Source organism: Meleagris gallopavo, chromosome 14 (genome assembly GCF_905368555.1).
Source record: "Meleagris gallopavo chromosome 14, MGAL_WU_HG_1.1, whole genome shotgun sequence".
NCBI classification, from domain to species: domain Eukaryota; kingdom Metazoa; phylum Chordata; class Aves; order Galliformes; family Phasianidae; genus Meleagris; species Meleagris gallopavo.
The window spans coordinates 9,927,004-9,940,613 of NC_139417.1; the positions used below are offsets into that span (position 1 = coordinate 9,927,004).

General features: G+C 42.6%; 1 long non-coding RNA gene across 1 annotated transcript; it reads left to right on the forward strand.

Annotated features, from left to right (window-relative positions):
* Positions 1-240: 240 nt before the first annotated feature.
* LOC146543417 (uncharacterized) lies at positions 241-13,040 on the forward strand. Its single transcript, XR_014886429.1, has 5 exons — positions 241-486; positions 7,953-8,111; positions 8,333-8,435; positions 11,740-11,945; positions 12,879-13,040. It is a non-coding gene; the product is annotated as an uncharacterized LOC146543417 (long non-coding RNA).
* Positions 13,041-13,610: the final 570 nt, after the last annotated feature.

Below are 13,610 nucleotides of genomic sequence, written 5' to 3' on the forward strand. Positions count from 1 at the left end.
TCTACATACCTATTACAAGGCTGTTAAACCTCACTAAATGTGTTTGCAATAACTACTCGCTGTTTCATTATGGAGCAATAACTCTCCTTATTGAGTCTAAATTAAATCCTTATTTGAGACACTTCATTTAAGGCGTTATTGGGAGACCCACCTTGGAAGAAGCAGAACCAACCTCTGCTTTATAGCTTACAAGATTATATTATACACATATGTATAAATGTCTAATTTCAGGGCATTACACCTCAGTGGCTGCAGCTCACAGCTGTAGTCTCCAGAGTCAGACTTAAGGCACAGACTGAGGTTTTTCATCACACTGAGACCTCCAGAACTTCTGCAGCTCTCTCCTTTTCCACTGATACCCCTTTTCTTTGCAGGTGTTACTGCACGGGGAACCAGCATCCCTCTTAAACTTCCTTTTACAAAGGCATCCAGCCCTGAACTCTGGAGATCTCCCCAGGAGTGTTCAATCGCCATGTTTAGGCTGAGGTGAGTTAATAACTTTCTGAAAGCTGGCATGACATTGGTCCAAACACCTTGTTCCATTGTGAATGGGTAGAGAGAAAGCATAAAAGAGTTGATTTGCAGATTGGAGTATGATCATGCAGGACCCTTCTGGTAGCCCACGATGATGTGATTGGTTCAGCTAGGAGGCAAAAGACCAGCTATGTGCTTCATGACCAGTAGAAGTTACGGCAAAGGTCTTTGCTCAGGGAGCTATAGTGCCACCTCACATCTGTCATGCCCGTATAAAAGTCAAGACCGTGATTCAGGATTTAAAAAATATCAATAATATTGATCAGCACTGACTGGGAGCATTTACTCGTAGAACTCAGAGAGCTTTCTGGAGTGGTAGCTCTCTTCCACTTTACAGCTGAGCAATTGCAATGCCATTTCTAAGCTGCAATAGAGTGAGCGATGGAGAGGTGATGATAGCTACCTCTGCTAAATCCTAGCTCAGTCCTCTTTGCTTGTTAAAGAAAAAGAGACACCCTGTAGTGAATGTTTTCAACAACAATCCTTTGAAAACTCAGCATCCAGCAATGAAACTGTGTATGTAGAAATCACAATGGAAGGGGATGGGCTGGTTCAAAAGATAACAGAATATTTTTAGATCCTTCTACAGGTGATGGCCTAATGCCTGTTCAGCTGCCCCTTGAAATAGCAGTGGTTCATTTCATCTATTACTATTGCCAAGACACTACTTGCTCCCCTGGTTTAACTCCCTGGCTCCTAGAGGCAAAACAACTCAGGGGCTGAGGAACCACAGAAACCAGTCTCTGTTCTTCCCTAGAAATATTCTGGTGAAGAAATGTGAGAAAACCAACAGGGCTGGGACTTCTGCAAGCTCATAATGCAGGGCACATGCCTTTTGATAAGGAAATTATATTTCTAAAACAAAGCATTTCCAGAAGGAAGGGGTGAAATCTCTTCCATTCTCTGCCTCTTCCTCCCATTGAGGTGATCTATACTGCTAAGAGACCACCCTAATAAACACAACCCATCTGGATCCTTTAGAGCTGGAGACATTCACATCCTTGTCAGACTCTAGACTCAGCATCTTGGGTCCATTTCTAACACAAAGCAGAGAATTTTGCCTAAAAGCTATTGCTGGTTCTTGGAGAGGAAAGACATTTTGAATCTTGACAGTCCTGGGGCTGGGCTAACATCATTATACCAGTGTTTTCTCCTCCCAAAGTCCTTTTAAACTCAAGAGTCTGTGTTTATACAGTTCTTAGCCCAAAGGGGGCTCATTCTGTGTTGGCCCTTTGGCATTGCAGCAATAAACAGGATTAATAACTGGAGTCAGCAGGGCTCGGTACCCGTTAGAATTTCCCATGGACTATCCAGAAGGTGCTGTTCCTACAAGCATCTTGGCAGTGAATTATTTATGGGCAGCATAAGGATCGTAGTGCTTGCCAGTTTATTAGATTTATAACTAGCTGTGTTAGGTCCATTGTCTGTGCATGTACGAGCATGTACTTGTTCAGCTGTTTCTCTTCAGTCCCCTGTTAGTTAGGGAAGATCTGCTCACATGCATTTCCAATATAAACACATCACTTCGTAACTCAGATGTGAGAAAATCCAGGAGAGGCATAGGATTGTTACACAAGAAGGAAAAGCTTGTTTAGGTGCCTTAACTACAGATGCAAACATTCATCGAAGCACAGGTTGAAAAACTGAGACCCAAGATTATTTGAAGTGTGAGAAAGTTTGGTTTTCTTCTGAGTTTCTCAGCTTCTTAGAGCTCTGCTTGTGTGGATTTTATATGGAGATGTGAACTTGAACCTCCTTTTATGGCAGACGTGTTGTTTTGATGCCCAAGGAACTCCAGAGGGGCAGTCTGCTGGTTGAGTACTGCGATGGATTTTAAACACAATTCTCCCTTCAAACCCATGGAGAGGAGCACTTGCCTTCCAGCTAATGTCTGCTATTCCAGTTCCAACAGAACTCAGAGTAGATGTTATTAATGGCTCATCTTTTCCTGTTCTCTCTGATACATCTGTGCTATGATGTTGCCAATAGAGTCACCACTGCATCTGAAGGTGCTGGCTTAGAGCCATGAAACTCTACAACACCTCCTTCTGAAGAGGCACAGGTGACTGTGCTATCAACAGAGGTGACAGGAGAAAAGACCTTTCTTTATGCAAATGATCCAAGCAAGGAAGCAAAACCTCTTACAGCTGGAGAAGAACTGGCTGAAAGCAGAATGTTTTGCAAAGTTTTCTGAGAGTCCTCATAAACTCTGCTGTAGAGAGAACCTCTTTGAGCTGTTCAGTAAATTGGATGGTTTAAATAATATATGGACTGTCTTTCTGGATTCATGAGAACTGCTGTGAGAAGCACTGACTTGTTCAGACTGCAATAGTCTTCTTTCTTTTGCTTTAAAAAGTTAACTTCACTAGGCATCAAAATCTCACATCTGACTTTGGAATCTGCGTCTGGTGAGACCTGAGCTGGCTGGTGTGCATTTCACAGCTCTGTTTTTGTGTTGTCTTGCTTGAGTTCCCAGATGCACTTTTTCTAAAGGTTATTTAAAAAATCTCATAGCAGAAAAAGGAAAAAGGCATTCTCCTTACAAAAATGACCCGGTCCACCAATTTCTTATTCCTGACCAAGTTCAGATACCTACCTCCAGCCTCTGGACTCCTACGTTTATTGCTATTTGGACTAAGGTTGTGTATAAAGTCTGAAGATCAGCAGTTCACTGGACCGTATTCTTATGTGTTCATTCCATGACTCCATCCATGTCTAAGCGCCAGAAGATGCTTTTAGAGGGTTGATCCATATTACCATGCTAAAGTCTAGTGGGATGTGTGCAAGACCAGGATAAAAATATTATTAGGGGCACTGTCTTCATTTTTTACTCCCCAAGATTACCTCAGTGAGATCTATGCCTTTAAGCCCTATCTCCATAGTTGAACCAGAGGTGAATAACTACAGCATCAGAAACATGATGGAAGAAGAGCTGCCCATGCAAGGGTTCAAAGGTAGGGGCCTTGAGCCAGTCAGCATTGCTTTCAGTTTCTAAAAACAGTTTACTCATGCTAGGATCCCTCTACAGTCAGTGGGGAGAAATATGCTCTTAGGATTGTGACTCGTGTGATCTACTTTAGGCATCTACTTTGAAATTGGATGAATTGCACCTCTGGTTCCATTGACTGTATATTGATGAGATGTCTGTCTACTGTAAGAAAGGATTTTTGGGTGACTAGCTTTGACTTAGAGGCCTAAATTTAATCAGATTAATCCACCTTGTATCTCTATATGTACACTGTTCTCTCTTGTTGCCAAATAGACATAACAGACGTGAATGCTGTTTTTTGTTGTTTTTTTTTTTCTCTTTGGGACTCTGCAAAAAAATCAGAATCAGAAAGTATTCAAAAAGAGCAGCAATATTAGGTAGGGATAACTTGTACCTGAAGCTAGGTAGTGAATAGTATTTGATCCTTCTCAACAAATTTGCAGGAATCAAGGGCAGTAAGGGTGATTTTGTGCCTAAAAATAAATATATATTGGTGAAGTGAGCTTTCCTGGAGTCTTCTGGCAATTTGTCACAGAAAGGAAAAAGGTCCTCCCTCCCCTACTGAGATATTCTTCCTTGAAAGCTTTGGACAATTACTGCATTTTACCTTTTCCACCACAGCATGGATGCTTTCTTCTTTTTAACAGTTTGTCTATGAGCATTTTAGCTTCAGCTTAATAAGAGAGGATTGATGCTTGCATTCTCTATACAGGTTGTACAGGGCAACGTTTCTGCTTGTCGTAGTAGGAACATTATTGAAAAAGACACCAAAGGCATGTGGATGGGGGAATAATAATAAAAAGCAACATGTTTTCTTTCTCTACTACAAAACAAAACAAAACAAAACGAAAGAAACAATGATTCCCCATTCACGCCTCCCCCACCCCCCCCCCAAAAAAAATGAAAAGGCAACCCACATCCTAAAACCAAAAGCATGTGCAAAGAGAGGCTAACAAATCTTGATGGTGTAAAATGATTGTCACTATGAAAATGGAAATCCTACCAAAACCAAATGATAACACATTGTGTACAACCCTCCTGCTGGGAGTAAAAAGAAAATCTCACCTATTTGCCTCACAGCTCTGGCAAAAGTGACTTGGCTTCAACCAAGATCTACAAAAAAGTGCCTTTATCCACTTCTTGATTTCAAGTACCCACCTCCCCAGAAGATACTTTGAGAAAGGCTGTAGAGTAACCAAGAAATAATGAAGTAAATTTCTAGGAATGCTGTCACAGAACTGTTTCTCTTATCATAATGTCTGTGTTGCAAGTGCACACCAAAGACCACTTTGGGAGCCTGACATCAAGACAGCATTCTCTTACAGAACCATGTTCGTGCCTTCCATATACCATGGATTTTCTTCCCAAAAGTTTGAACTCACACTGATGCTTCTTTAGATCCATACTCCCACCTCCATCCTTTCAAATTGAACCTCTAATAATGTCTCTCTTATTATCCTCTATAGATGTCTTTATGTAGTGAAAACTGGTATCAACAACCTGTCTTTTCATTCATTACATATCAGTAGTGGGAAATCCAGGACAGAACATGTGAGCTTTTCTCCATTGAACAGATGGACTTGGGCTTGGCTTTGCTCCCTCAGAGGTCAGTAGAAATTATCATGCTATGGATGGAAAGAGCAATAGCTTCAGGCCATGTCAACACAGATAGCCTTTCTGGAACTCTGAACAGCATCCCAGGCCTCTTTATGTCAACACAGAAAAGCCTTAAAGCTGAAGATTGTTGATTGTGTTCCTGGAAACTGGGATTCTGTACTCAGGAGTTGTTTCTCTGTCTAGTACTTTGAAGATAGAAAAGGTTACCAGGTTCCATGTCAGGAACACAAAAATCCCTCAGTCATCCTTCTCTCATGCAGAAGTCACTTCTGGATGAAATCCACCTGTTCTGCTTCTCCCTGTCACTATGTTCACCTGGATCTTCTCAGATTGGTCTCAGTGTGCCAGGCCATGAAAGGCCAGGAGTAAAAATGTGCTCAACAGCAGCTTTATACCAGAATAATCCCATGTTGTGCTGCAAAAGCATAAGGCCTGCTTTTTAGTGACTTGCTTCTTTGCATCTCTTTTTTGCATTTGATCTCTTCTACTTTGAAAAATATCAGCTGCAAAATATATCAGGTCTGACTGCATAGTGAAATGAGTGGATGGCTGCAGAGATGGATTGCTAGTGCCAGAAAATTGCCTGATAAGATGGGTAACTACCAGATAAGATGGAAGGCTTGGACACAGATCTGTGGATCTCAGATGCAGAAGTTCAGCTCTTTCATTTCAAGGCATGCCTGTGTAGATGAACCCAGTCAAAAAGATGTTGTATTTCCAAAAGGACCTTTGTGAGTGTGACTTCTTCAGCCTACATGAATTACTTTGCATCAGTCAGCTTTGATCTTCTAAACCACTCCTCAAGGCAATGGACAACTCCCTTTAAGGTTTTTCTGCAGATTATTAAATGTAATGTACCTATAATTTCAATATCACATCGTGCTTAGAACTCATTAGAGCTCAAAACTGGCATAAGTAGCAGTGAAATCCTTGTTCTCATCTTAAAACAGCCAGAAGAATTAAATGATGTAGATGTAAGCTTAGCTTCTAGCAAAGCAAAAGTAAACTGTGGAGAACAGGTTACTTGCAGGGGAAAGGGACCATAGAGATGTGGAAGGGCACTCATCCATATTTGCTGAAGGATGAGTTGATGTCCAAGGACAGCCTCCCAGGCTTGTTATTCCATTGCCAATCCTCAATGGCTCCATTGTCTTCGTGGCATTTTTCCTGATTGATACCTCTTGTCATTGACATGAGAATCTGCTCCCTTTACACTTTATGAGAAGCCAGGTAAAATAATTCTACCATGCCTTCCTTTTTATGAAAATGGAGCAAAGCATGGCACACAGACATTCAATCTCCCACCGGAGATAAAGCGCCTTCATTTACTAGCTCAGAAAATCAATACCTGTGATTTGATATGAGCATTTATTTTCACTTAACTCCTTTCTATCACTGAGCCATTGGGGGAGGGCAGGCGAGCTTCATTTATTGCAGCGGGATTTGCAGTGAATGCTACCCAGTCAATTGCATTTCACCGCATTCACACATTCATCTGTCTTGCCGATATCCGTCTTATGTTTCCCTGCCTTCCCCAGTGGAATCAAGGAAGGGTTGTGTCCAGAGACATTGCAAACGATGGTCCAGGGTCTAATAACTTGGATGGTGGCATTGCTGCCCTGCGGCTTTTTTATTATAAGCCTATGTGCGTGACTAGAAGGCAGCTTTCTGAGCTGGCGAAGGGTAGGATGGCTCTTGGGAACTAGAGGGTTGATTCTGGAGCTGTGGAGTGTGGTGTCCACATGAGACTCAAATATTTAACTTAAGGGGAAAGGACAGGAAATTCTACATTGGATCTGCACTGGAGAAAGGGAAAAGAGAGCGATGGTGAATGAAACCACTTCCTTGCAAGGATAGGGCTAACTGTCAACAACGTGCTGGATGTGGCAGCATTTGGCTGAAGAGGGCTGTAGAAACTTCATGCCCCGTGCGGACAGCCCCCTTCAAAATATTAATGGGACTCCAAGTGGTTTTACAAGCTGTCTGGGGTCAACTTAGGTATTAAGAAAAATTTCTTTTCAGAAAGAGCAGTGACGCATTGGTACTGGCTGCACAGGGAAGTGGTGGAGTCACCGTACCTGGTGGTGTTCAAGAAGATGTCACACTGAGTGACATGGTGTATAGCAGTCACAGGCATGGAATGATGATTGGACTCGATGATCTTATTTATCTTTCCAACCTTACTGATTCTGTGATTCTATCTTCAAATACTGGAAGAGTTCTCCCAGGGGTGTAGTCACATTGCTATGGGGGGATGATAACTGATGTTGGCTGCTGCTCCCAGTGATGGTGTGGAGGCCTGTGGGTGGATGAAGAAATAAATAATAAACAAAAAGTCAGCTTGTCAGTGTATGAGGATGGAAATGAAGAGCACTGACCAGTGATGACCTTTTGTTTACATTTCCCTCCGAAAGGGAGAAATAATTGCAGTTTCTATGTGATGTTGCCTTCAAATTACACCCTCTCTCCCTGCTCTATTCAAGACTAGCCAGTGATGACATTAGAGTCTTGAATCAAACTAAATGGTTACTATGGTGTCAGGCTGAAATTATGAATCTCAGAGCCCGCCAGCTTGGAGAGGCAGCAGTGGCGGACACATAATTAAAACTGGAGGAGAGAATAGAAGCTACATTGTATCTGAATAGCAGCAAGATTGCACTTCCGAGGAGCAGTTACAAAAAAAAAAAAAAAAAAAAAAAAAAAAAGTGCTTAGCAATGCAGCTAAATGCATAATCAGAGACCAGGAACAATGCACTGTGCTGGTATTTCACTGCTGGCTCTAGCTCTGATGGCTTTCCTTTGGCACCTCCAGATCACAGCCCTCTCCAGCATCACCTTCACAGTGAAAAAGACACAAACCCAACGGATCAACTTGCAAGGCAGAGCAATGCTGCAGCTTCGTGTGCTCTTCGACTCACTCATTTTCCCTCGGCCAGGCCTCAAGCAGAGCAGTGATTGAAGAGAGGTGGAGGTAGGAGCGGGGTGCTGGGAAGCACGACAGATCTGGTAATTTCAGCGGTCATTAGTGGAGCTCATTGTGAGTTTGATAGATCTGTGCTGCTTTGTTACAGTTAAGTGGACTGATTGTGGAACACAGAAACGTTTTTAGTGACATGACAGCTAATTTAGTAAGGGGGGAGTGGTGGGAAAAGAACACGCATTATTCCATAATTATATCTTGCTCTGTTCCAGCCCTGTGACTGACTCCCCTGAGAACATAACTCTGGTTTCTCTGACACCCTGAACAAGAGCGAGATGTCAGGATTCTTCCTTTGGACTGCTGCATGGTGAGATGGTGAGTCCCAACCTGCCCGTGGTCTTTTATGTGCTACCCCACTCCTGTACCTGCTGAATGCCAGCACCAGTGCTGTTCTGCCAGCCATCACACAGCCTAAACAGCAGGAAGAAGACTCCTTAATACAGTGCAATAGATTTTGTTCTCACCTCTGTTGCATGTTGGACACTGCTCATTCCTCCACCCTTGGGAAGATGGGGTTGTCCAAAGTGGGTTAGAGGAGGATGTGGGAGAGGAGAGAAATGAGCTATGTTATTTATACCTGGAGCATTCCTGCCAGACCCATTTCCCTCCAGGAAACACTTTGAGTTGCTACCAAGCGGCAGAAGTACATTTAATGGGTGATAAAAAGTCAGACTGGGATATGTCATTAACTATAGTCAGAAGTATCTCAGCACAAGTTGGTGCTGAAGGTTATCATCCATGTCATTTACCATGTACAGATGCTCTAAAGAAGATTTATGAACTCACTTTTTAAATAAATGTGGGCCAAGCTGGGAGCCTTGTTTAGCAAAATATTTGCATATGTTCTTGGTATTTGGGTCCTATGGAAGTCAGGACATCAAGTCCTTAATGGTGCTACAATAGAGAGGAGTAGAAAAAACAAGCAGAAATTGGTAATTTTTTTTTTTTTAATCACGAGGCTCAAAATGCCTGAGCTGATTGCTGTCAGGGATGGATCAGCTGAAAGAACAGACAATGTTTCCACCCTCTCCCAGTCCTGGCTCCACCTATGCAGATAATTAAAGGCTTGCAGAGCTGGATACCAATACTGTAGAAGAAAAATATCATATCTTTTTAATTGACCGCCTGTAATATAAAGAGATCTAGGCATGGTTGGTGGGCAGTACAAGAGTTGCCTTCCATCTTTCTTCTTTCAGATCTTACAGTCCGCATTTCAGGAGAGAGAAGGAAAAATAATTGAAATGCAAAGCAGAGGGGTTGGGAGTTGGCAGGAAAGCCAGAGAGGCGGTCCTGTGAGCTCTGCACTGGGAAAAGTCCTCTAATGCAGCTGCTATAGTGGGCTATTTTTAATGTGCTCTGGCTGTATTTGCACTTTCAATTGCTGTCATTAGGAAAGCAATACCAACTCTTGTAATTATTACATCAACATGGTTCATCGGAGGTAGCCACCTCCCTGTTTTGAACACCTGCTGGATGCCTTGCCATGTTGTGGAAGTCAGGTGGATCTGCTCCAATGACTAGTCAGGTCATGTTATTAGGAATTGCACATTCCTCCTGTAACTTCAGCTTTGGATGGAGACCTTTATGGCCCAAGGACCAAAGCAATTGAACTGAAGCCTCTCCAGGCAAGAGCTGAGGGATGTTTCTTGATCATATGGAACTTCTCTTTGCAAATCTGACCTTCATGTCAGCCTGTACCCGGCACAGATAATCTCTCCCAAGAGCAATGCTAAACTGAAGAAGATGGGCCTCAGTGTCCTGTGGGAGTCTCATAAAGAAGGAACTAAGAGAGCTCTGTCTCTGGAAACACAAAGGGATCTGTGGTAAGAGTCCCCACTTTTGGGGATCCTTGGATAAAGGCAGACTGTAGAATGCTGTTTGACCTTCCTTTTTTGATGGATGCAGATCTTCAGAAAGGGAATATCAAACTGGGGGTTGTCTAGACTTAACAGCCAGCATGAAGACTCCTTGGCAAACTTTAGGAGGTGCAGTTATGGGTGTCACAAGAATTTTAGATTTTTAAAGAAAGGGAGAAAAACATCTCTCTAGAAAAACATAGGTTAATCCTAACTTGAAGTGGAGGGGATTTTAACAAGTTCTTTCCTATTTCTTCTTCAGATTAGAAAAAAAAATAATAAATTATCTTCTTCTCAATGGTAGCCTATTTCCATCCATGGTCAGATAAAAAGTTTTCAGGCCTCAGTTGCTTCCTTTTACAGCAAAGTATGAATTATATTATTAAGAAAAATACTCAGAAAATAGAAATATTTGGCCAACTCTGTTAAGCTTTAATTAAAATTAATATTACACCCTACTGGAGCCGGAAATCTGAAGCATCACATGTAACTGAATATATTTAACCAATTAACTAAGTCAAACAAGGCTGTCTAAACTTAATCACAGATCTCTCCATTCCCCTATTACGTCAAGTGCTGCTAATGCTGTTATACTTTTGACAAGTGGCCCCTGGTCACTGAGCAAATCAATAATGTATTTGAGCTAGAGAAGAGAGGAGGAAGGAGCTGAGCACATTTGCATTCCTGTTGTGCCTTTAATTGATGATCTCAAAGAACTATGTGAACTTCCAATCTGTTAAACTTCCAGCAGTGTGGGGAAACAGAACCAGGTAGTTGAATTGCTCACCTTTACAGATGACCCAACAGGATGTAGGGAATAAGTTCTAGAACAGGGCTTCAGGCACAGGTCATGAGGCCCTCCTATGCAAGAACGTTGGCTTATGGCAAACCTCTGGTTTCCTGTGCTCCCCATAAGACACACCTCTCCTAGTTCCCACCTTACTGGTGACTCCCATGGGACACAGAGCTCCATTTCCTTTCACGGAGTTGTGTTTTCCGCAACTTCAGCACTGAAGTCTGTCTCCAAGGTTGCTTGGACCAAACTCTTTCTGCTTTGGACTCATCTACATGATCATCCAGTTATTGTCTTATAGTTCCATAGTTCTTTTGTACTTGTGACCCTCTCCCAAACACTTCCCAACCTCTCTGCTTTGTAGGATGTGTTATGGTCCGCTCAGGCTGATATAAAGGTGCAATACGACTTGGTTGTACTGATCTCTCTTGAAAGAGAATAAAGCCTTCCAAAAATTTTGGGACTAGTGAAATTTTAAATCTTTGAAAGAATTAACATTTAATTTTAGAGTGTTTTGCAATAAGAGTTAATCTCTTTGCTGGTTGCCTACTATTGATATTCATCCTGAATTTTCTGATTATTAGAACAGAAGTGTAGGGATATATTTATAATATCCTTTGTACAATAAATAGAATAAGTATTTATACAGTGACAAGACTTGACTGTTTATCCTGAAATTTGAAAGACCTTTCCAAACACTAAAGCAATAATTCAGGTGTGCAGAGCAAACATTTTAGACCCACTGTAAAGGAGGAAATTGAGACCATGAAAAATCCATGTGTGAATTTGCCTGATGTGACATACTGGATGTGGGGCTGAACTGAGCAAAAAGCTTGTGGGATTCTTTCTCTAAGTCCTAGATAATTTTCTTGTAAATTAAAAAAAATTTTACTCCTCATGGGAGAAATACGTCTACAAAATGGTTTTCCAATAATGGGGCCATTTGGTTTCATCACATTCTGATTAACAGATCTTTACATCTCCAGAGAGGAATGGACTGGTGACAGTGATGCTACATCACCTCTTCTGAATGCAGGGGCTCAGTTCCATGTTTGGCAGCTCTAGGATGAACCAGTGGAGTTTCCTTGACTTCAATGGGGATCAATTTCATTTGGAGCCTGTAGCAACTGATGTCAAGGGGAGCCCAAGTCCCACCCATCACATGGCAACAGGAAGGTAGAGTGACAATTGTGCTCAAAGTGAACAGATAGTTAGAAGAATGAAAGGCAAAGATGACTCATCTTCCAGAAAGCAGTGTAGTCAAAGGAAGAAAGTTACTATAATGGTAGATAAAACTGTTACACATGAAAGGAAACTTTTGACTACACTGATGCTGTGAAGTTGTGTTTAGGGGCTTGAAGGTATGGAAAGGGGGTAGAAATTACTAATAAGAAAAGAAAGATGAGGGGATTTCTTTTATTAAAAAGGAAAGAGGCTCTGAGTGGAGGTGGAAAGACTGGTGAAGGCAAACACTCCATGAGTTCTTGAATTTTCGGGGTAGGGAGTTGGAGCAACTTTGTCACAGCGCCGAAAATCCCAGAGTCCCTTGGGCAACACCTTTTGTGCTCTGCCTCTGCAGGGAGTTGGGTTTATGAGATAATGATGTTATTTCAGCACAAACTCTTTTATTCTTGCAGTGAATTAAAAGAAGAAAAAGAAAAAGGGGGAGGGGACGGGCTATGGAGGAGAAACCAATGTTATTTACTCCTCTGCAGCTGACATTAAAGGCTCCTTTAAGGGCCAGTGGGTTATTAACATCCTGTCGCCTGCCACAATGATATGCTGTGACATATTGTCACCGCATTCCAGCGAAGCCTTAAACATTAATTGGGAAGTAAGATGAGTGAAGCAGCTTTAATGAGATACCTTGTTGTAACTTCTAACTTTACACATTATTTACAGTGATTCCGCTAATGGTTCCATCCATCAGGGAGAGAGATTGGGGAGGAGAGCAGGGGAAGCAGGGGGTGAAAAAAAAAAGATAGGTATCAGAAGTGGAATGAGAAAGGCTGAGAGCAAGGTGGGAGGTGTGGAACAGAGGGAGAAACACCATCCCTGGGGTGTTCATCCCCCAGCTTTACATTCCTTCTGTCATTTTTCATCATACAGCCATTTTTGCAGCAAGAAGACACGGAGGGAGGTTATTCCTGAGCAGTCCCACCAATCAGCCTGGTTCTGAGCCCTCAGTTGCTATCTAAACCCATTACTAGTGCCAAAGCAACCTGTCACAGCCTGTTGAACTGCCCCAGGTTCCATCCCATGACATGGATATGCCAGGTGAGCCTAGACCAATGGGACATCCCACCTCCCCTTCACAGTAGAAAGGAGGCACAAGAAGTTTGCAAAGCAGATACACTGCCCACCTGCCCAGGTGGCAGATAGAACTACCATGCAGTAGGGATTGTGGCAAATACAGATTTAGAAGGGAAGATGTGGGTAGACTGCACTCTACCTGCAGGTTCTGCCTGGTGTGATATCCAAATTTGCAGTTAGTTGGTAGAACAGGAGTTCCATGGCAGCACAGCCCACCCCATCAGCTCTGCCCATCGCTGGTAAGACCAGCGTGGCCCTAAGATCAATTGGGCAGCAGTGATTGTCACCATCAGTGCTCTAAATTATAGCCCTAAGCCTACAGCATGACGGATGCTGGACTGGCAGCCCCAGAGCTGCAGTCCTCTGGGAAGGGCTGTGAGACCAGGTAAGATCCTATTACCACGATGTTTGCCCTCCTCTCAGCACCAGGGTCAAAGCTGAGCATATGAATCCAGTTTCCATGTTCCCTTTATCCCTTAAAAGAATCAGCTGGGTTTGTGAGTTGGATGGGGCTGTGTAGAAGGGAGG